Raw genomic sequence first — 23,983 nt, 5'->3', positions numbered from 1 at the left:
TGTCGCGCATCTTGAACATATGCGGTGGGTGTTGTTACAGTTTTTGTCGTCCAACGATCCATCTTCAGTTCATCCTTGGTTGTTCTTGCTACTGGTGTTCTCGGTAAGGTCGTACTTCGCTTGAACATTTCCTTCTCCAGATCCAAATTACTTGTAACATTATATGCCAAGGTGGCCAAGTTGTCCACCACCGAGGCACTGCGGTCGAGGGATATCGACGACCGGGAGCCCGCTTGCTCACTCCCAAAAGCCGCCGGTACTGGGGTTCCGAGCCCCTGCACCGTAAGTTTACTCCTTCTCTCGTCTTCCATGGTGGTTTTATGTTCTGGGTATCCTTCCCATAGCCATTTTGGTCCGCGCACCAGAGATGAGCAAACACTAGCCCATGCACAGTCAGAAAAGAAAAGTGCATGAACACATATTTACACATCAATAGGTATGCCCCTATCCGCCACCTGGGGTCGCGCCTGATGGGAGATCTGGCCACTCCTCACAGGACTCTACAGTGTCCTCGATAGGGGCCTAAACGTTAATGAGGCTTATATTTCTAAATTTGCCTCGCAAGCGCAGAGTTCAGGGTCATTCGCTTATGTTTTCAAAGCCGATAACAGCAGATTTCATTTTTTTCCTAACTAAGAAACCTACTCCGAACACTTAATTTACTGGATGACCACTATTATATATAGTGTAGTGACCCTTCTCCAGGAGACCGGCCCCTGTCCAACACATCTACTGGAATCCTGTTACATGAGGCCTATATGAGGACAGGTTATCAGTTAGCTGCTTGGCAGCTCCTTCTGTGTTCAGGGAGCGCATGTTCCATGGAAAAATGCGGAAATCGTTATTCCGTTGCCAGGTTCATGGTTGTGTTGCCAGTCCAGTCTCAGGCTTCTTTCGTGCTATGCAACAAAGGTTGTCAGCCCTACCCAACCCCCAATCTGGAGGACCAATTGGCACAATTTTTCGCGTTTTTAGGCCCAGGAGACTCAGATTCGTCCCTCTCCGTCTGTAGCTTTTCGTTAAAAAAGGGCTCCCAGCGGTCACTAAGTGGAGATGGAGATAGAGTTTGGTAGTAGAGCTGTTGGTTTTGATTCCGCAGTCGTTTTGCAGATTTTACGCTCCATCCTGGGTGCCAATCTACGTTTCGCTCTGGGACCGATACTACCCTTTGACAAGAGACCAGAGACAGAGGTCAATCAGAATTATGTAATAATCAATGAATGACTTTCAACCACTATTTTCGTCCACTTCATCCTCCATTCTGACATTTTTCTCTTTTTCCATGTAGAATCACGAAAAACCAAATTTGTTGAGCGGACTAGCACTCTCGTCCTGTCAATACTAATTGCAATATTTCGAAATTTGATTTTCATTTCCTTTCCATCAATGCTCGGAAACAAGCAGACATACTAATTGAATTTCTCCATCACCTGAGTATTGACCGGAAGTTGTAATTGATTAAAAAGGGCGTACCTCAATTTCCGTACTGAAATTGAATATGAAATATGTGAGATTGATTCAGCTCCGAATTTTTCATATTGAATGGATTCTGATTCGATGCGCACATACATGCATACTGGTATGTTATTGGATCTGGAGCAATTGCGAAATATTTTAGCAGTAATATGACAAATTTTCCTCGAGCTGGTTCAAATTGGAAATATTCATAGAAGTGCTAATTTTTGTCTTTGATTTTCTAAATATTGATTAGCGAATGTAAGGCATGATGCTAAATCAAATTTAAATGCGGGATTTCGATAGGGTTTTTCTTTCGAATTATCTTTAATGAGCAATTGTGTTTCCCTTTTAGAACGAAATGATGTCAGCCTACGTGGTTATTCTGGAAAATATGCGGTGTCACGTCTTCCCTTTTGTTTCCTCCAATAAAGACTCACTGTACGTAAATTTCATGCTGAAGATATCATTCTCATCCATTATATGCCTTTTAACTACTCTTGCGGCCTAATTTTCCCTTGGTATTCAAGCATCTTGCTTCAATATTGATATATTTAAAAAGGCATTAAGCCTATTTTTGTTTCCAGAAAAATGGGATGCTGACCCATTTCGCTCATACAATGAGTAAAAATATTTCTTTTGTGAATAAATGTGGGTCAATGCTGAACGCCATTCGGATTGAATTGGATGTTGAAGGATAGTAACAAAAAGTAGTGTCGTGAACAGCATCTCTACTGACAAGATACAGAGATTGACTCAGGGAATCCACTGATGTCAGCATCCGAGAAACCACCTTACTTTTGCTTTGATACAAATGTACAACTTTTGACCCAGTTTCGAGACGATGCCTTGGAATGGAGGAGATAAGAAGAAATTCGGATGGATACACAGGAGCTGACGGTGACCCGGGGGTTTGCTGGAGAAATGCAATTTACGTACTTTCTGTTTCATATGTATTTTTGCTACCCTTGGAAGTCTTTCCATTATTCTCGTAATGAAAAGAGTCCATTCATGATTATAACCGGTACGTAGAACATCTCTCAATGGTAGCAAGCTTTCCGAACTGCATTTGTGATAACTACACTCAATTTTCCACAAACTTGGCGCCACAAATTTCGAAATGATGTAGAGTCCACCTGTCTGCTACTGTGGTTAGGAAACTTCTATACAATGGGAACTGTAGCCCATGAGCGAAACCACTACGATTTCCCTGAAACAATATTAAAGACGAGAAAATGGTTGAAGCGTAAACTCAATTGTTCCACTTGAAAGTATTATCTGAATTTCTTTTTTCAATGTTTTTCCACAATAATTTATTATTGCTTTATTTTCCTCTCAACAAACTGGAAAAGTTAAGCATGTTCGCCGACGGACGTGTTGACTGGACAAGGGCAAAGTTCGAGTTTTTAAGTACTTGTTCGAGCAGAACACTTCGCATGTATTCTCAGAGAAAAAATTACAATGCATTACAGAGTTTTGTATTTTATGTGATTTATGGATATTGATTGTCCTTGAATTTTCGCAAAACAAAGTTTTTCGGATTTGTTTTCACTGCGATAGTAGTACAGACTGAATTAAACAGAAAGGGAGGATGGCGCTGTCAGAATTTTACCTTCAAAATGCTGTCGGCTTGAACTTGTGCAGAAATTTGCTGGTCTCCAGGACTTTGTTTTTGGATATTAAGTGGATTCGATCCCATTCTACACACTACACCACCACTCTTTGCTGTAGCAAACTTATTACCTTAACATTGACATGTTGTTTGACATAAAGCAAGAAAAGCCTGCGAAATACAGACGAAAATATTTGAGATATTTTGCGTCATGAAAAAATATTCTTTATTTTTAGGAATTTTTTTCTTGGCTGGTTTAGTAAATATGACCATGCTACTTTTTCTTACTAGTTAATCTATCTTTTAAAAGTAGACAAAAAAACAATATTTTTTTGTTTCTCATTATTTGCCATTTGCATGAAAACTGACAATTCAAAATGTTCTTGAACGCATGATCGACAGTTAATCTGAAAATTGGAAAGTCTGAAACAGAAAGTTCAAAGTGGGCTTTAAATTGTAAGTTCCCTTTGTGATTCACCACCGTTTATGCAAAATTGATAGAAAAAAATCAAAATTGCCGATCTTTAACAAATTGAACTTTTTTGAGTCGGTTTTTGTACATCTTGATGCGAACAATTGATTAATCTGCTTCCTGTGGGCCATATACAAGCAACTCTTCTTCTAAGTATTATTGCGGGTCTTCATTATTGTGACTTTTGCCGGCTCGAATAAAGGGGAAGTAGAGGGAGAGAGTTCCCAAATAAAAAAAAACCTGATTCATCTTCATGTTTGTGTAACCTGTAAATTCATGCAGAGGCACAATAAGAAAAGAAAAGGAAATAATAAGTTAAAAACCAAAATAATTAAGAAAGAACCAAATTTAGAATAAAAGTAAGATATAAATATAAATAATCTTAAGACTAAAAATGAAACACAAATTTTGAAAAACACTTTATACATATTTTTATAATGAAGTAAAAATAAACATTCATAAACAAAATGTCCTACTGCTTCCACCTCGCGATTTATTTTGTCTCTACAATTGAAATCTACTCCTGGAGGACTGCCCAAGGTTTACAACAAACTATCCGATTATTCGGTCGCGGATGCGATTATCAGAAAAGGACGAATTTTTTCATTGAATATGCTTAAATTCTACAATATAACAAGTGTTCAAAAACTGAAGTTGGGTGAATTTGTGTGAACTTTGGCCCGGCGAAAATTGTTTTAATCAGTGCCACCAACGAACTCGAAACAATCCCGGCCATTCTTTGGCGCTCTTAAACACAAGTCAATCACTCACGGTTGCAGCAACATATTTGACGTTGAAAGGAATTACAAGATAACAAGTCAGGAAACCGGAAGCTTGACGCTTCAGGTATAAAAGGTTTTATGTTTCCCTATGTGAGGAGCATAACGCAGTTCTCCATTGGCTAATAGCATTCACCCGAGATATTTAAATCGCTCAGTGCTCGGCAATTTACCAGAACTCACCGATTTAAATATCTCGAGTCAATGCTATCAGTCAATGAAGACCTGTGTAATGAAATTGCTTCAAGCAATAACGCAACCTGGATGAAATGGCATTCCAAAACTGGTGTTCTTTGTGATCGACGTATCAGCGTACGTCTCAAATCTAAAATTTACTGCAATGTCGTCCATTTGCCGCTATCTATAGTTCTGAGTGTTGACCGACTATAAAAGACACTGAACGGCGTCTTGCGGTAATGCAGACGAAGATGTTGCATTGCACTGGTGGCGTGACACGTTTTGATCACATCTGAAATGAAAACATCCGCAATCGATATTGGTTTGCACCGATCGTGGGAAAACTGCAAGTGAGCCGTTTTCGATGGTGTGGTCACGTAATTCACGCTTACGAGAATTCACTTTCGAATACTGGTCTGAAGATCGAAGTCAATGGTAAGTAACCAAAAAGCCGGCGGAAACAATGGTGGCTTGATACGCTGGATGGGTATTTAAAAGCCTCGCGATTACATCCTGATCAGGTATTTGATAAAATAAAATGACGAAACCGATCACGACGAGCCGACCCCGCATGTGAACGGGACGAAGCCTGAAGAAAAAAAAGATGTGAGGAGCGACGAGTCGCGACAGCTCCGTGTCACACAGCTAAAAATTCCATTGCCCTCTATTTTTTAGAAAGCGATTTAAATAAATCATTTGATGGAAAGCCCTGCATTGATAATAGTCAAGCTCATACGCTTCACACTCTGAGTTTAATATTATTAGCATTTGCCAAGAATCTAACCTACATCAAATATAAACAAGATATTGATATTCATAGTCTTGAATTTGCAGAGAAGCGACTGTTTTGACCTAGTATAACTTTGTTAGTAATGGTGCGATTTTCACCAAATTAGGCGGGATCATGCCCTATGCTATAGCCTATATTGCTGCAAAATTTTGTGATTCGAGGGTGAACTTAAGGGGGTTTTCCTGTAAATTACTAAAAATTATAGTAATGTACTATTATTAACTTTGTTTGAACAGGTATCGGTATGGAGGATATTTCGGAGCCTAGGCACCATATAGTGGCAGTCCCCTGATTCTTTTCAGATTTTTCGGTTGAGTAGTTTCTGAAAATGGGTTCGTTAAAAAAGTCATCATTTTCAACCCCTCGCACTCCCCACCTTTTCAACAAATGTCAAAACTAAGACTGGCTTCGAAAAGTACTAACCGGGACCTTTAATTTGATACCCCACATGACTATATTTGATGAAAAAAAATTTACACGCCTTGCATGTATGGGGACCCCCCCCCCCCCTTCAATTCGACGTAAAAGGATGTAACTCACTATATGCGTGAGCGTTCACAGTTCCCACCTTTCTATCAAATTTGGTGGCAATCGCTACAACCGTCTCCGAGAAAAATGCGTGTGAGGGACAGACAGACAGACCGATATTAATAAAGTTTTGTGTAAACACAAAATCTTGAAAAAGGCTGGGGAGAATTAGATTCTTCTTGAAAGGAATTTTAATATTTCACCCGAATGTCAATTATTCCCGTTAATTATGACGTCAGCATCTTGTTTGTAGGATGCTGTTAATTCGCATGAAATTGATAAATTTGAACTGCTATAACTTTGACACTAATAGTTGGATTTCCATGAAACTTGGCACGTGTATGCATGAGGCTGTCCTCTCTGTCGGCGTAAAATTTAGTACACCTAGGATGAACATAGGGGAGTTTTTTAGTCAATTTCTAAAAGTTGATAATGTACTATTAGTAAGTTTATTTGAGCAAATACCGGAATGGGACATCTCTCGAAGATTAGATTTCACATAAGTGATTTACACAAACCCTTAAAAAGGGCTGCAGATAAGTGGAATTTTCATAAATGCGACTTTAATATTTCACGCGCATGTGAATTATTCCCATTAATTATGACGTCAGTATCTTATTTGCTTGGCTTTGAAAGTAGTTAATTCGCGCGAAATTGCTAAGTTTGAACTGCTATAACTTTGGCGTTAATGGCCAGATTTCCATGAAATTCAGCACGTATATACGAAATAGTGTCCTCTATGTTGGTGGAAAACTCGGAAGTCCTAGGATGCATTAGTTAGTAAGTTTATTTGAGCAGATATCGGAATGGGGCATATTTCGAGGCCTAGATTTCATCTAGGCACACCACCCTGATTTTTTTCGGATTTTTAGGTTGGGTTGTTTCCGAAAATGAGGCCTGTCTCGCATTAAGTGACTCTTTGCAATTCACCCCAAAACTAATATCAGTTTCGAAAAGTACAAATAGAGACCTTTCATTTGATATTCTACACGACTATATCCGGTGAAAATGCCGTTTTGGAGAAAAGTGCCTGTGACAGACAGACAGACATTGAATCGATTTTAATAAGGTTTTCTTTTACACAAAACAACCGCAACTTTAGGAAAATAAACTATAGATCTTACGCACCCCGAGCAGCCTTTTCCAAATGCCTGGTGAAACCGAAAACATAGCGCGCGACTCCTGCAGTCGTTAAGTAACGAATTTACGAAGAACAACGATTATTACGATTATTAAGATTCCAAGATCTCCCACAATTTCACCGCCGGTGGCGAATCCAATGAAATCAAATCCAATGGAATCCAATGAATTCAGAATTCTGATTTCTCCGCAAATTATTCAGAAGATTAGTCAGAGTCAACGCCTAGGCTTTTCTAACCAACCACCGCCGACACCGCCAAAGTGACGACGATTATCAGATGGAAACGAAATTTTTATATTTTTATAGACTTAGAATTATTTTTCCCCGACTAATTACTTGTTTACCACCAAAACTGCGCGCGAAGAAAACTAGACGAACTTCTTCAACTCAAAAGCATAGCACGGGCTCAATCGATTTTTCTCGAGCGCGCATCTGCAGCGCTTTAACCAGAAACAAGTATTAGTAATGCATTTCGCAACATGTATACATAAATGTACACATGCTTGCTATTTTTCCCTTGATATGGTATAGCGCGTCAACCATACCAAAAGCCATTATTCACAGTGACCTGAAATACGCTTCAGCCTTTAACCTAGCAACACAAAGAGAAGACTAGCACAGAATAGCCTCAACTTCATCTTTGTAATAAGATAATTTCATTCCCAGATTTTAGACAAGGCAGTGACAGCTAAACTAGCGCTGTTAATCCATCGGGCAATATCCAGTTCGCTGCCACCATTCACAGAAACCATGCTTTCTAGATCTACAAATTTATCGAAGCCTTCGATTTTCTGTCCATTAATGCAGACATGGAGAGTACTATGACCCACTAGGCTGAGAACCTTGGTTTTGATGGTATTTATCTTCAGTTCCCCTGCCCGTTGTTCCTTTCCAGAACCATTTGGCCAAATTCCATGAACCGGCTAGAGAGCAAACGGATGTCTTCATCGCAGTCGAGATATTTGAGGAAATATGACCTAGCCAAAGGGTAGTATAGGTCCTGGGGCGAAACGATGGAGCATAAAACCTGGGAAATGCCTGCTGAACCAACACCAATAGTTCTACTACCAAACCCTATTTCCACCTCCACGTGGTGACCGCTGGGAGCTCTTTCTTAGCGAAAAGCTGCAGACGGAGAAGGAGGAAGGCGAGTCTCCCGCGCCTAAAAACGGGACAAATTGTACCAACTGGTCCTCCAGGTTGGGGGTTGGGTAGGGCTGACAACCCTACATGGAAAACAACTTGTTACGAAGCCACAACAGGAGCCTCGGACATGACGGATTTTAAAACGACGGACCCGGCAACGACAACGGAATAACGATTTGCGCATTTTCTCATGGAAAGTGCGCTCCCTGTACAGAGATGAAGCTGATGAGCAGCTAGCCGATACCATGTCCCAATATAGGGCTGATATAACAGCGTTGCAAGAGATGCGATGGACAGGGACCGGTTTCCTGGAGAAGAGCCACTACACCATATATTATAGTGGTCATCCAGTAAACCATGTGCTCGGAGTAGGTTTCTTAGTCAGCCAAAATGAAACCTGCTCGGCTTTGAAAACATAAGCAAACGACTATGTACTCTGCGCTTGCGAGGCAAGTTTAGAAATATAAGCCCCATAAACGTTCACGCCCCTACAGAGGAGACTGCAGAGTCGGAGAAAGATACCTTCTACGAGGCAGTAGAACGAACCCTCGAAGCCTGTCCCAGATATGATATCAAAATCATACTTAGGGATTTTAACAGCCAAGTAGGGAAGGAGCCAGTATTCAGGCGATACGTTGGCTCCCATAGCTTACACGAAAAAACAAATGATAACGGACTGCGGACTATTCAATTAGCAGGGTCACACGAAATGGTTGTTGGAAGTACCTGGTTTGCGCGCAAAGCGGTCCACAAACATACGTGGGCCTTTCCAGATGGGACCACTTTCAACCAAATTGACCACGTGTCGATCGAACGCCGCCACCTCTCGGCCTTGATGAATGTCAGAAGATATAGGGGGGCCAATATAGACTCGGATCACTATCTCGTTGGCATGGTGCTCCGAGCTCGAATAACAATACCACCTAGAATCCCCTCTGACAATCAGGTGAGAGTGAACACTGAAGCCATCCACAACACAACCCTCCGCGACACCTATAAGAGGGAAATGGATGCCGCAATAACCGCAGTCAACAGAGGACCTGGAGATGAAGCATCAACAAATGATCTTCACAATCACCTGAAGAACGTTATCGTTGATACGGCCACAAACATACTTGGCCCCAGCCGCAAAAGAAGTGGGAATGGCTGGTTTGACGATGAATGTAAGCTAGCAACGGAACGGAAGAATGCCGCATACCGAGTAATGTTGCATTCTCAAAGAACGCGGGCACGCACAGAGACTTATCACGAACTCCGTCGAGCGGAGAAGCGATTTCACAGACGGAAAAAGGAATTCTGGGAGAACCAACAAGTCTGTGAACTAGAAAAGTACAGGGAGCAACCGCACCAGGCGCGCAAGTTTTACCAACAAGTGAGTAGGATGAAGCCTTATACACCTCGATGCTCATCCTGCCGAGACAAAGAGGGAAATTTGATTTCCGATAGAATGGGCATATTAAAGCGATGGGTTGAGTACTTTTATGAGCTATTGAACAACCAGAACATCGGCGAATTAGAGGTCCTGCCAACTGAAGACGACGTACAAATACTGCCACCACCAAGTTTAGGAGAAATAGTCCGTGCAATTCATCGGCTAAAAAATCATAAGTCGCCAGGAGCGGATGGAATTACAGCCGAATTGGTTAAATATGGAGGCGACCAGTTACACCAAGTGGTTCATCAACTTGTGCTCAAGGTATGGGACAGCGAATAAATGCCTGACGATTGGTAACGAGGCATTATCTGCCTCATACATAAAAAGGGAGATATCACACAGTGCAGCAATTATAGAGATATCACGTTGCTGGGTACCATCTATAAAATATTCTCTACTATCTTGCTAGGCCGGATAGCCCCATACGCCCAGAACATCATTGGCCCATACCAAAGAGGCTTCACTCCAGGCAAATCAGCAACAGATCAGATTTTACCTCTGCGGCAAGCGATGGAAAAACTGTTGGAATATGGACAACAGTTGCACCATCTGTTCATCGACTTTAAAGCCGCCTATGATAGCATAGCCAGGGTAAAACTGTACACGGCCATGAGAGAATTCATTATCCCGACGAAATTAATAAGACTGACTAGGCTGACCCTGACCAATGTGCGAGGTCAGATAAAAGCAGCAGGATCACTCTCAAGACCATTCGACATCAACAATGGTCTACGACAAGGGGATGCGCTATCATGCGTCCTCTTTAACCTGGCCCTCGAGAAAGTGATCCGTGATGCTGATGTAAGTGCAAGAGGTACGATCCTCTTCAAATCCAACCGAACTACTGGCCTATGCTGACGATATCGACATCATGGGAAGAACCACCCGAGACGTGCGAACTGCCTTCATCCAGATCGAGCAGTCGACGATCAGCGCGAGATCTTGGGCTGCACATAAATGAAGGCAAGACAAAATATATGGTTGAAACGTCAGCACTGAAGACGAATCAACCAACAACATCAAACCGCACTGGTCAAACACAAACACGAAGAAGAATAAAGATAGGAGAATACAACTTTGAGACCGTTGACAATTTCTCCTATCTAGGGTCGAAAATCACAACCGATAACAACTACGATGATGAAATCCGCGCACGGTTGTTGTCAGCCAACAGAGCCTATTTCAGCTTACAGAGACTGTTCCGCTCTAAACGTCTCACCATAGAGTCAAAGCTCTTACTGTACAAGACTATGATCTTGCCAGTCTTCATGTATTCCTCGGAAACTTGGGTTCTTAGCAAGAAAAATTGCGAACTCTTGGCCGCGTTCGAGAGAAGAATCCTCCGAAGAATTTTTGGCCCCCTACATGAGGAAGGACGATTCCGTAGCCTACACAATGACGAAATCTATGAACGATACCATGACCGTCAGGTTGTGGATAAAATCCGGCTCAATAGGTTACGGTGGGCGGGTCACTTAATCTGTATGGATGAGAATCATCCCGCCCGGAAACTCTATAAGGGCAATATCTATGGTAGAAAAAGAAGACGAGGCAGACCCTGCCTAAGATGGCGATGGTGTAGGTCAGGACGCCAGACAGCTCTTAGGGATATCGAATTGCTGGACCTCGGCGCAAAACCGGGATGTCTGGAGTTCCTTATTAAGGCAGGCCTAGACCGGATACCGGTTGTTGCGCCGTTGATGATGATTTTACCTTGATGAATGTCGCCGATAACAAGAAGAAATAGCATTGGTGGCAGGAAGCTCTGAGATTTTACTTGGGTGTAGCACGTGACATTTTACGTCATCACATGTTGCCCTGTTAACAGCTATTAGTCTCTCCGGAATACCCCTCCTGCCTAGAGCACGCCAGATGCACTCTCTGTTCACATTATCGAATGCTTTCACGAAATCGGTGAAGATCTGGCGCAGCAAAGATCTAAACTGCGTGTACTATTCCAAAATGATCCGTAGGGTGTTGATGTGGTCAATGCAGGAGGATCCGGAGCGAAAACCAGCCTACTCTCTGCTAATTAAGTTTAAGATGTTGTTTGATGCATTCTAGGACTATTTTAGCTATTATTATTGCAACGGCAGGGAGTATGCATATACCCCTTCAATTATCACACTCAGAATGGGTGACTTTCCTTGGAATCTTAACGATCATTCCACATTCTTCCACTCCTTGGGAAAGATGTTGAATTCCCTAGATTTACGTACGAGCGGAAATTACAGACCTGCAGTAATTGCATTTGCAGCGGGGAGACCACCAAGACCAGCGCCTTTACCCTGTTTGTGCGACTTGATGGTCAAAATGATTTCTCTTCTACTTGAAAGAACAGTCCTTATACTGACGTTTCATCCAGAAGAGGAGGAACCTCACCGGATGTGATGCGGTGAAGAAACGTGGGGACTTGTTTCATCACATCTTTAGTTCTTTGTGATTGTAGACAGTTCACGGTTGTGAAATCATTGCGTTTCGTGGGATCTTCCGCTTCCTTGACAATTAATTTCCTTAGATTAAGGAGTATCGGAGTTGAAGCACGTCACGTCCACGATCACTAGCAGTTATCAATAGACCCTTCAACCCCTTCCGTTCATCGATTCGCTCTCACAATTCTGCATTTAACCAGATCTTATGATGTCCCTTCGACACGTGGCCGATGGCTTGCATAGCACTCAGGAAAAGAATGCGGAATGGCGGAACAATGCTCGTCGATATTCTCTGGCGGGTTACTCAGTATATCTGCAGTCTGATCTGCTAGATGCTCTTCCACTGTCGAGCGAGCCCTGGATCACGTGCGAACTTCTAATAACCGATACACCCCAGGACACACCAAGGGTCCCCGGAGCCGACAACTCCTTGTTGACGTCAATGGGGTGATGTGAATCTAGCTCTGCCAAGGTGGTAGTTGTGGCGTGCATGAGGAGCGACCCCCTTCGGGACCCTGATCGGCAGTGTTCATTGCACTGGTGTTAGTATACTAAGCTGGCCCGAGCGAGTGCTGCTCCGTATGTGAGTTCCGGGATCAGCTAATCGGCCCGCACCCTTACACACTATGCACTGGTAAAAATTTAAATGGCGAATGCAAACAGTACGAACGAGGAGATAGTGGGTATGGAGATTGAGTTGGCTGCGTTTATACGCAACTTGTAAATGTGTCGCTCGCCCTAGCGCCGACGAGACATCAGGATGAACAAACAGAGAAGCATACTCGGACAGTGACGCGGCACCTACGACGGAGACGGCAACCTAGACAATACCATGCAATGCTGTAGTTGCGGAAAGAGGCACAGTAGAAACTGCTGAAACTGACCAGATGGTTTCGAATATAAGTCGAGTGGGAGCGCTGTTAACTGTTCTTGCGAAACCTGAAGAGGAAAGGCTTATTAAGAAATACGTGGCAGTTGCGAACCGTATGCAATCTGCGATGTTCCTCCAGGCTGATGCAGCTGGAGAAGCTCCTGGAAAAAATTTCGTACTCCAGCCGGACATGGAGAGATCACCGCAAGCGCTAAACGGATCGCAGACAGCCCATTGTAGAGCTACCTGGCGAAAAAATGAAAGGAGAAAGGGGCATCTGAAGGAGACAAGAGGCGACGACACACCGCGTCATCCGAAAAACCTCTGCTTAAAATTAAGGCGGACACGAGAGTCGGAGCACCAACTAAAAAAGTTGAAAGACAAACGAGGACTAGACCGCCACCTCTGCTCATTAACCCGACGGAAGGCAAGGCCTTCGCGGATGTCCTTAGTGAAATTTGCAACAAGATCAAGCCCAAAAATAACGGAGCAGAAGTGTCTTCCATTCGAAAAACAAAGGTTGTGGTCAACAAATAAAGGTACATCAATACATTGCCTTCGAAGTGGTTGACACAAACCCTGACCCTATCCCGGCGCTCTTTCTGTGCATGGAATGTCGCGAAGATGAACACCGGGAGGTTTATCGAAACCCATAGAACGGCGGCGCTGCAGCTGACACTATAGTAAATTCAGTTATGTGACTGATAACGATAGCCTCTCGATGCGCCTTCTATGTATTAGTGGACGGCGGAAATTTCAGACCTCCGGAAGGAGTGTCACCCACTCCTCCATTCGACACAACGTCTAAACGACCAGGAGGATGCATATGCCATTATGACAGAGTACAGATCACCCAAAACGAGACAACAAGCAAAGCTCGCTGGCAGGATTCTGTCGACGAGGTGAATGGGGAATCGGGGCTCTACGGAAACCCTGTTCACTTAAAGCCGAGCAGATGGACCGAATTGTACGGACACTATTCCCTGCATACCCCGTATGGAATAATGGCGGGCTGCCCACTTTTCTTCTAGGACCCGATGTTATCTTAATAATAATAATAATAATAATAATCGTTGGCGCAACAATCCATGTTGGATCAGGGCCTTGAAGTGTGTTAGAGCACTTCATTCAAGACCGTAACGGTACCCTAGCAGGCAATGTGGTCAGCATTGCGCTCGCCCGAGATTATTACCCTGATTTGACTCAGTTACTCATTCACAGCTGAGTCGACTGGTATCCGACGGTAAATCACGATACAAATCCCACTGCCACCAGTGAGATTTGAACCGCGACCCTCCGTATGACAGCCTTGCGCTCTAACCACTCAGCTATCCGGACACTTAACTGACGATTAATTTGTTATCTTGGCAGCGGTATATAAATTGGTATTCCCAAATCGGCCACACGTACTGCTCGGGGCATTTAATGCTTGCTTGAAAGAGGGCATTTTAAATTCTCTTTGGAAGATGGCGAGACTTGCGTTGATCAGCAAAGGGAAAGGTGATCCTGAGTTGCCGTCATCATACCGCCCACTTTGTATGCTTCACAGTGCTGGCAAAATTCATCAGAAGTAGACTTGTTGAAGCGCTACGCGGTGCCGGTCCTGGCAGTTCGGTTTTAGAGCAGGGAGATCCACAGTTGATGCTGTCATGTATGTCGTGGATGCCGTTCGTCGAGCGGAGGCTCACAACCGCCGAGCTGCACGGGTGGTCGTTCTCGTAACGCTTGACGTCAGAAATGCTTTTTATTTCGACAAGATGGAGAGACATTCTAGGCACACTAGACAATATAATATTTAGGGACTATCTGAGGAACCGTTTCCTGCTCTATGAAACGCTAGAAGGTCAGATAAGGATGGACGTCACGTTGGAGGTAGCGCAGGAATCATTTTAGGGCCGGAACGCTTCCTGGGCGTTATGCAGATGATGTCAAGGCACTTGTTGTCGGATGCACTGTCGAATAGGCACAGAGCAGACTTGGCATATTGATGCGACTGGTAATCGGATGGATGACTGCTCATGGTTTCAACCTCGCACTGGAAAAAACCAAAGTAGTAATCCTGATTAAATAGACAATTCCGACCCTGCCTTTCATATCGTTCGGCGAGTCCATAATCGAGTCAAAACCGGTAAAGAACCTTAGACTGACTCTTGACTCAAAGATGAGCAAATCAAAGAAACAGCGAATAAGGTTCCAGCTGGAGTTTTGGCGTTAAGTAGGCTAATGGCAAATATTGGGAGTCTAGCAGGCAATGTCTGCTGGTGAGTTCCACGTAGTCTGTCCTGCCATACGGCGCAGAGGTATGGGCTGACGCTCTTGGTAGAGAGATATATCGTAAACACCTCGCGCAAGTACAGACAGGGGAGGTTTTCGGGCGGCATCCTCGTACTACACTGTCTCTGAACCGGCCGTGATGGTAATCGCGAGAGTAATCCTCGTTGCCCCTCTTGCTAAGGAGCGCAGAGAGAGTTCAAACCAGCAAGGGAGGTAGTTGCTCGTGAAGAACGGAAACGGGCCCTAGGTGATTGGCAACACTTTGGCACAGTGAAATTAAAGGCAGATGGACGGTGTGGCTCCTTGGAAACTTAGGTGCGTGACTGAGTCGGAAGCATGGTGATACTAACTATTTCCTTACCCAGTCCTTAAGGGGGTCATCCCGTGTGTCTGATCCGCGGAATCGAATCTTTTTTCGGCATTAATTATATCTAGATATAGTGTTGTATATATGAGCAAAGTGATTGTTTGATATTGGAGTCGTTCGGAAATTATAGTGTTAAAAATGTGGTAAGTCACATGCCAGATTTATGTCGATGGCCGTAATAAAGCGCGTATTTATCGGTCCGAATGACGTTCGAATGACTTCGCTAAAAGGACAAGAATTGAAGCCAAGGCTGTACATGTGTTTCTAGAAGAAACCCAAAGTTTATGGACTAGGTGTAGAAGATTAATGGTCAGTTAAGGTTTTATGGTTAAAAATCGGATTCTACTTTTTGAATGCGTTTTTCTCGAAAGTGCATATTGAAAATCGGCTGTTACCATTACCCCAAATCTACCAAACGAAATTCTTTGAAATTTTCACGACTAGCTCAGGACATATTTCTACGGTCCACAAACTAGTATAATTGTGATTCACTTAGCAGTTTTTTTTTATTCATTGCAGGAACCGTGAAAAACCACCAAAATTCATAAAAAAAGTTTAACAAGGCATCAACAATTTAGCTTTTAATATTTTTTAATAATTCTACTTTGCGAACTGTAGTTAAGTCTGTACGTTAAAATGCCGTTTACTTTTTTTCTTTAAGATAACCGCAGCGCTCTCTAGCGTGCCAGCAGGAAAACACCTTTTCTTGGAGATGGGTGTATAAATTGCTCTGCATTTCAATAACGAACTATGCGATCGGACTGGAAAAATTACTATGCACGCTCAATCTAAATGGTGAAAAATTCGTGTACAAGATTGAGAAGGCACAATCTCCAGATTGTGGGTATTGCAATGGAGTTGTGGACGACGCCCATCACACCTTTTTTTATTGTGGAAGGTAGGATGGGATCCGTCAGCATCTCTCTCCAGACAAAATTGTCGAGGAGATGCTGAGGAATGTTGACAGGTGGAATCGTGTTGCGCATTATTTTCAGATTCTTCCATTTCAAACAAGATAGAGCTCGACCGGTGAAGGAACCGAATGGCAGAGGGTTCCTTGAACTGACAGTTCCCTTCCTCCTATTCCCTCCCGATGGTGAAAGGAATTCACTGATTTGAAAGCTCTGCAAGGCAGGAGACTTCGGGGGCTAGTCCGAAATAATGTGACAAACGGTTTCAGGCTGCTTCTCTGACAACGGGGAAGTGTTTGACTGGCCCTTTGGCAGACTCTAAAGTTGCACAATTCCACGAACCTACCACAATTATCGGTACGGTTGCCATGACCGTGCTTCCGTCCGTGCAAAAGCTGTCAGAGTCCACCTTGGCATTGTGTGGATGTACACTCCATTAAACTGGGTCTGACTCCTGCAGTTGGAAGTCTGTCAGAAAGCAGCTCCTTGGTCAAGTGAGCGCGCCTGCAGTAATTGTCAGAAACAACACGACACCAGATTTGTGTAGCAAGAAGGAGAGGGGTACTCTCCAGAGTCCCACTATCTTACTTCACTTAGACCTAGAATGCCCAGCTTATATTGTTTGAACTCCCGCTCAAATTGGAGAAAGCGAACTTTCTGAAGACCCTCGCTACCCTTGTTGAGAAGCGTGCGAACATTCCAGAAACTAATTATAGTTCGTTTTCGATAGACGGATATCTTCGGAGTGAGGTCATTCCCTATCGAGAGGCTGTTGTTGTTTTCGAAGCAATAAAGCTTCAAAACTGGCAGGTTGCTACCCCGCAAATTTCTATCCGTTTTATGTATTCTTAAGGCCTAATTCACAGGGCTAAAGCGTATTTCTCAATCTATGTGTAAGCAATAACTAAAATGTTAATGATCATTTTCGAAATATCAGAAGATTTTTATATCAGTTTTGAAATATTAAATAACTAATAGTTCCTTCATTTTGCTATCAATTATGAGAACTGGAACTAGTTCAGGTGATCCTTGCTGATTGTTAGCAATGCATCCAGGGGACTTGGATAGCCTGAGTATTTTGGTATTCTCAGTGAATCTCATTTTCCAATTACGTTTTAGATAGCTGCTCTGGCTCTCAGTCAGTTAAGAATTGCTCATGGCATCTAAAATATTGTATGGAATGCAGATTAGTGGTTTGCTAGATACGTTCTATATTTTTTACAAGGACCGCAATTTGGCATGACGTTTTTATCATCTTTTCAATTTGCCGTTGCAAAATAAGTTCTAGCTCAGTTTTGAAGCGCTAACAAGGAAACTTATTCTTGACCTACAAATGCTGAAATTTTTCCCATTTTACCTATCGAAAACAACTACTCCCAATTCTATCTCTAACTGGGAAACTTTATTCAAATGCGAATAGTTTCAGCGTTGCGAATACCTTTTTGGGAATAAAAAAAAGTTTTCAACTAGCAAGTACTTCCAATTGTTCTAAATTGCTTTTCTCGAAAAATAGACAAATTGGAATGCCTCAAAGTTGTTTTCTTCCGATGCAGTTTTCTGCTCGTATAAAATTTATTGAAAAAGTTTTCTGAAATTTAGCTGGAAGTAGGTTTCTATCTTGTCGTCATGCAGGTAATCCGCTTGATTCAACCGAGAAGCAGAAACATTTTTCATGTTGCACTCTCTCGAAAGTTTCCTGACAACGAATCCTTTTTCTGTTTGTAATGCTCCAAATGAAATGCTACGTAAAGTTTCATTTAGTGCATTGTCTATTGCGGGAATGCGGCTTTCTGCCTATCTGTGTAGGTTGTGGTTCGAAATTTTGGAAAGTTTGTTCGAGAAAGTTATTTAGGAGACCGTTGGTGAGGAAATACCGGTAAGATTGCGTTTTATATTTAAATTTGAGTAATTTACTTTTTGCAAGAATGAAATCAGAAAGTGAACTTGAAGGTTGGAATTTATAAATTATTTATTTGGTAGCTTCTGCTTCGCAATGGTATGCTATATTTGTATAACGCAGACCCTCTGCTGAACTAGGGAGAGGGGGTTGTCAAAATATCATACTATTCCAGGTGGCCGAAGTAAACCAAAAAAGGAGAGTTGTTCTAAAATGTTCAAAAGTTGTCTAGCACAGAGGAGTGCAAATGCGTGTCGACGGGACGCTTCAATGGAGCTTCACGGTCAAATTTGCCACACTTTTAGGCTTAGGCGATGATCACCCAATCCATTCACGAGTAAGTTATTTGAAATAAATAAGACTTGTTTTTTTTCTATTCGCTAGTGATTTTTGTTAAGCTGGCAAATACCGATATTTCGGGAACCACTTGTTCCCTTGATCAGACTATGACCGAGACCGAGACCGAGACAGACTTCTACAAGTACCTAGGAATTCTGCAAGGAACCCATGCTCGAGTTGGTGATCTGAAAGAAGCTCTGCTGTCCGAATTCCCTCCGATCTGGAAAATGTCCAGAGGCGGATACGGACAACTATGTCCAAATTTTGAATGCATCACCCAAAGTCTGCCGTGGAGCGGATGAACCTGCCTCGTGACATCGGAGGTAGAGGCGTGGTTGACGTGGCGGCACAACATCATCGCCAAGTCGACTCGCTGCGCGCTTATTTTTACAGCAAAGAGCAGGCGAGTCCGTTGCATGCGGCTGTCTGTAAGGCAGACTGTGGACTGACTCCACTTAACTTGAAGGATCGATCCTTCAATCCTCTGAGTGGGGTGAAGTCGAACCAAGAGCGGATCGATGAATGGAAGTCGAAGGCAATGCACGGTAAACACGTGAATTGTCTTTTGCAGCCATTTGTCGATTTGCATCTGTCGAACAGATGGCTGTGTGCTGGGGAGCTCTTTGCTGAGACGGAGGGGTTTATGTGTGCCATTCAGGATGGCGTGGTCGCCACCCGAGCTTATAAAAAGCTCATCATGAAAGAACGGGTGGAGAACGACCAGTGCAGAATGTGTGGTTCGGCGTTAGAGACGTTGGACCATCTCATTTCTGGCTGTACTGTTATGGCACCGGTGCAATACATCACCAGGCATAATGCTGTATGTAAGGTTATCCATCAAAACCTTGCATATAAGCATGGGCTGATCACGGGAACATGTCCGGTTTACCGATATGAGCCGCAAGCAGTACTTGATAGTTCTGCTTACAGCATGTATTGGAACCGGCAAGTTCTGACTGATCGCCATACCGCACACAATAAGCCTGACGTACTGTTAGTTGACAAGACGGGTCGCTCCGCGTATATTATTGATGTTGCTATCCCCCATAATAGCAACATTGAACGGAAATACGTGGAGAAGAAGGTGAACTATGAGCCATTGGCTCGGGAAATCAAAGAAATTTGGCATCTCGAGCGGGTGGTTGTAGTTCCCATAATATTGTCAGCTACAGGTATTGTACCTAAATCCCTCACGGCTTTCCTTGATGTCCTGGGACTTTTGCACAGTCTGGTTCAAACCATGCAGAAGTACACCACTCTGCATACGTGCTCGATGTAGCGGGGAGTACTCGACGGATTCTCCCACTGACCTACCACCGGCCACCACCACCAGTGCCCCTTTTAGTTTTTAAGTAGGTAGGATCGTCCGAGCCTAAATGCTTGGCACTTAGTGCTAGTATTAGGTAAAATCCGGCATCTGCCGAGATTGTGATAACTCGAAAATAATAATTGCAATTTATTTTATAGTTTAAAAAAGTTCTTTTTAAATTAACAATTTTACTTTACGTTGTGGCAGAAATGAAAAAAATGGAAATGTGTAAGTTTATATATAAAACGAAGCGAGAATGCTTGAAGGAACTTTGCGCAGAGGCAGACCAATACCCCTGGGGAGCAGCGTACAGGGTGGTTATGAAGAAGACGAGAGGTCGAACACCACAAGTGACCTGCCCGCATCTTCTGCTCGATATCATGTTTGCGCTTTTCTCCCGGATAAAAGCGAGCGCGAAAAACATGAGCAAGCATTGGACGTCTATCCCATTCCTGCAGTAACAGAGAAGGAATTTCTGCAAATTTGCTGGAGAATTGGTGATAACAAAGCTCGCGGTCTGGATACTGTTCCAAATAGAGCTCTAAACTCATTGCTAAGACTAGACCCGAATGGTTTATCACATGCATGGAAGAAGGAGTTTTCCCCGACCGGTGGAGGGGACAAAAATTAGTTTTGCTCCCGAAGCCGGATAAGCACCCAGGACACCCGTCATCATATCGACCGATTTGCCTCATCGACACGGCTCGAAAGCGCCATCAACAATAGACTGCTTCCTATCATTAAATATAAGGACGGACTATCGGAGCGACAATTTGGATTTCAACAAGCCCACTGAACGATCGACGCGTAGATGTTGTTTTGAAGCTGGCTCAAAACACGATGTCGTCTAATGAATGCTGTGCCGTGGTGATTTTTGACGTCAAAAATGGTTTCAATTCCGCTAGATGCGGGCGAATTTGGCTAAGCGCATCGAAAGTTACCTCTCGGAGAGGACACACCGTCACCACAGGGATACCACAGGACTCAGTGTTGGGTCCTCTCCTGTGGAACGTGATGTACAATGGTGTTCTTGTTCTTCCGGTGCCAAAGGAGGCCACGATAATCAGATTCGCAGATGATCTAGCTGAAATAACCTGAAGACGTTGAAGTGTACGCTAGTGCTATGAAGGCGTGACTTGACCGTACGGAACAAAAGACGGAGGCGATTTTGAATACCAACCATAGGACGAGAAATACAGTTAATATTCGTGTTGGTGGCCACATCATCACTTCAAGGCCGATGATCAAATATCTGGGGATGATGATTGACGCTAAAATCAATTTCAAGGGACATTTGTGAGAAAGCGGCAAATACCATCGTATCATTAGCGCGGATGATGCCTAACATCGGAGGTCCAAGATACAGTCGCAGATCACGGAGTGCTTTGCTCTACAGTTTCATACGCGGCATCGGTTTGGGAGGAAACAGTAGCGTATAAGAGTAATCGGAGGCAGTAAACATTACTTACCGCTTAGTGGTGCTAAGGGTATGCACCGGCTTCAGAACAATGTCAGGCGAGGCAGGTTGGATGATTCTCCCTTTTATCCTGAATGTTATGTATTATGTTCCACTGTCCACGATTTTACTTCAAGAGGAGGACGCTGGAAGACTCTCTGAAAATTAACATAAACCCGTAGAACATCGGAAATGTATTTCTTTTATTTAAACATTTGAGTGGACATTTGTCCCATTAGTACATAGATCGGAATATATGCACATATGATATGAGAATATCCACTTTCGGGTGATACTGACATTCAATTCATTGAATTTGCACAGAAGCGATAACTTTGGCTAATTATAACTTTGATAGTAATAGTGCGACTTCCACCAAACTTGGTAGAATTATGCCCCATACTGTAACCTTTGCAGCCGTTTAACTAACTACTTAAAACTATAGTCATATACTATTATTAACTTTATTTCAAAAGATATGGGTATGGATGGTATTTCGGAGCCTCCTGATTTTTTTTTCAGATATTTCGGTTGGATAGGCTCTGAAAATGGGTCCGTGAAAGAAATGATTACTTTCGAACCCCCGCACTCCTAACTTTTCCAACAAATGTCAAAGATAGGAAAGTACTAACCAAGACCTATCATTTGATACCCCAAATGACTATATTCGGCAATTTACACTCTCGTTTTGCATGTATGGGGGACCCCCCCCCCCCAACCTTTAAATTCTATGTAAATTTTATGTCGATCGCTATAACCGTTCCGTTCCGTGGGTGTGACAAACAGATAGACAGATAGAAAACCAATTCTAATGTTTTGTTTTACACAAAACTTTAAACAGAAAGACGCAAATGACAGTGTAGGACCGCTTTCCTTCTCCTTCGCTCATTGTTCATGTTATTTTCTGCATTCATTCTGCGGATTGTTAGTTTTTGTGCTGCTCGTTTCCGCTCAGGACGCCTACCGATAGAATTGAGGCAAGTCCCTCGGTAACTGCTGTGGCCGTATGGATACCGCGGCTTTGGGGTGGAAACCCGGCAGCGTGGGTTCTCTACCTCGAGGCCTGATTCGCTGTGGCCAGTGTCAAAACGGACGTGATTAGCTTGGACTTGCGTTCAACGTTCTTGAAGATTGCTCTTACAAATGACTAAAGTACCAGCTCAAGACCGGCCTGTCAGTAAGTGGCTAAAATTAACCACTTACTGGTAGAGATAACGCTTGGTGAACGCGCACCCCGTCAACTATTGTGTTAAATGAAACACCTCCGGAAAGTACCGCGGCATGCTGGTACCATCGTAGGTCCGCCGACAAGAGTGCGAAATGTACCAGCCCCTGAAATTTCTCGCCAAGAAGACTAGACGTGCCAGGAGACCTGCTACCTGAAATGCCACACCATGTCGCCTCATAATTTACGACCCCATAAGCCGGCGCAATTAACTGGTCGTTACAGGTGCTGAAGTCTTTGTTCTTCATGTATCATAATTTAACGCTGCCATTTTCGAATCGCGCGGCAGCAAATTTCTTGTCAAACTGTGTGGCTAAAGGCAGGTAGATTTGAGTCTAGGATTTTGCCGACAATTTTTTGGGGTTTCATTGTCGTGAACATCACCATTCCCATGTTCTCTGGATTGCTGGTGGATCTACAGAACAAACCCCTCACTAACACTACAGCTTCCCTTAGGTCACCACAAAGAATCTCATTCTGCTCACCGAATTCGCGCACTTCTTCAAAAATACAGCAATATCACTACTGGGTGCAGTCTCTCTGAACCCTTAAATGTTATATTCAGCACCACATTAACACTACCGACCCCCCGGTCTTTTCTACGGTGCGTCCATTACCACCGCAAAAGGTTGCAGTTGCGCAGAAAGAGCTCGAAGAACTTCTTAACAAAGGTATTTGCAGATCTTCAGACAGTGGTTGGTCTTCGCTACTTCACATGGTTATGGGCGAATGGAGACCTTGTGGCGACTACAGACATCTAAATGCTCAGATGGTTCCAGACTGATACTCCATTCCCCTCATTTACGGTTTTACGCACTCTATCTCAAAGCGCCGCATTTTTTTCACCTTGGAGTTCTATCAGACATACTATCAAACACCTGTAGCTCCCGAAAACGCCAATATACACACCCGTCGGACTTTCGCAGTTTTGACATGTTAAATTTCTACCGTCGCTTCATGCCCAAGACAGCGAAGACAGCAACCATCAGTCGACCCTTAGCGCCTACTTGTGTGGGCCGAAGTCCAAAGACTGTCACCTGATTGTGTGATCCCCAGAGGCTGTCCAGGCATTTGAGACCATCAAGCAACAGCTAATGCATGCTACACTCCTGGCATTCCCTCAGTGAAATGCATCCCCAGCCGTATTCATCGATGGCTCAGACATTGCTGTAGGTGCTGTTCTTTACCAAAATGTGAGCCAAATAACTGAATCCCGCTCAACGGAACTACAGAATTTATGATCGTGAGATATTAGCCGCGTACCAAAAGCCCGACAGGACGTCCCTTCACTGATATCGCCACTTTAGCTTTGCCTGCAAGTTCACTTCCGAGACGCAGAAGGACGACCCAGTTTCTCAGTGCCGGAG

Source organism: Hermetia illucens, chromosome 1 (genome assembly GCF_905115235.1).
Source record: "Hermetia illucens chromosome 1, iHerIll2.2.curated.20191125, whole genome shotgun sequence".
NCBI classification, from domain to species: Eukaryota; Metazoa; Arthropoda; class Insecta; order Diptera; family Stratiomyidae; genus Hermetia; species Hermetia illucens.
Note: the sequence above shows the minus strand (reverse complement) of the source record.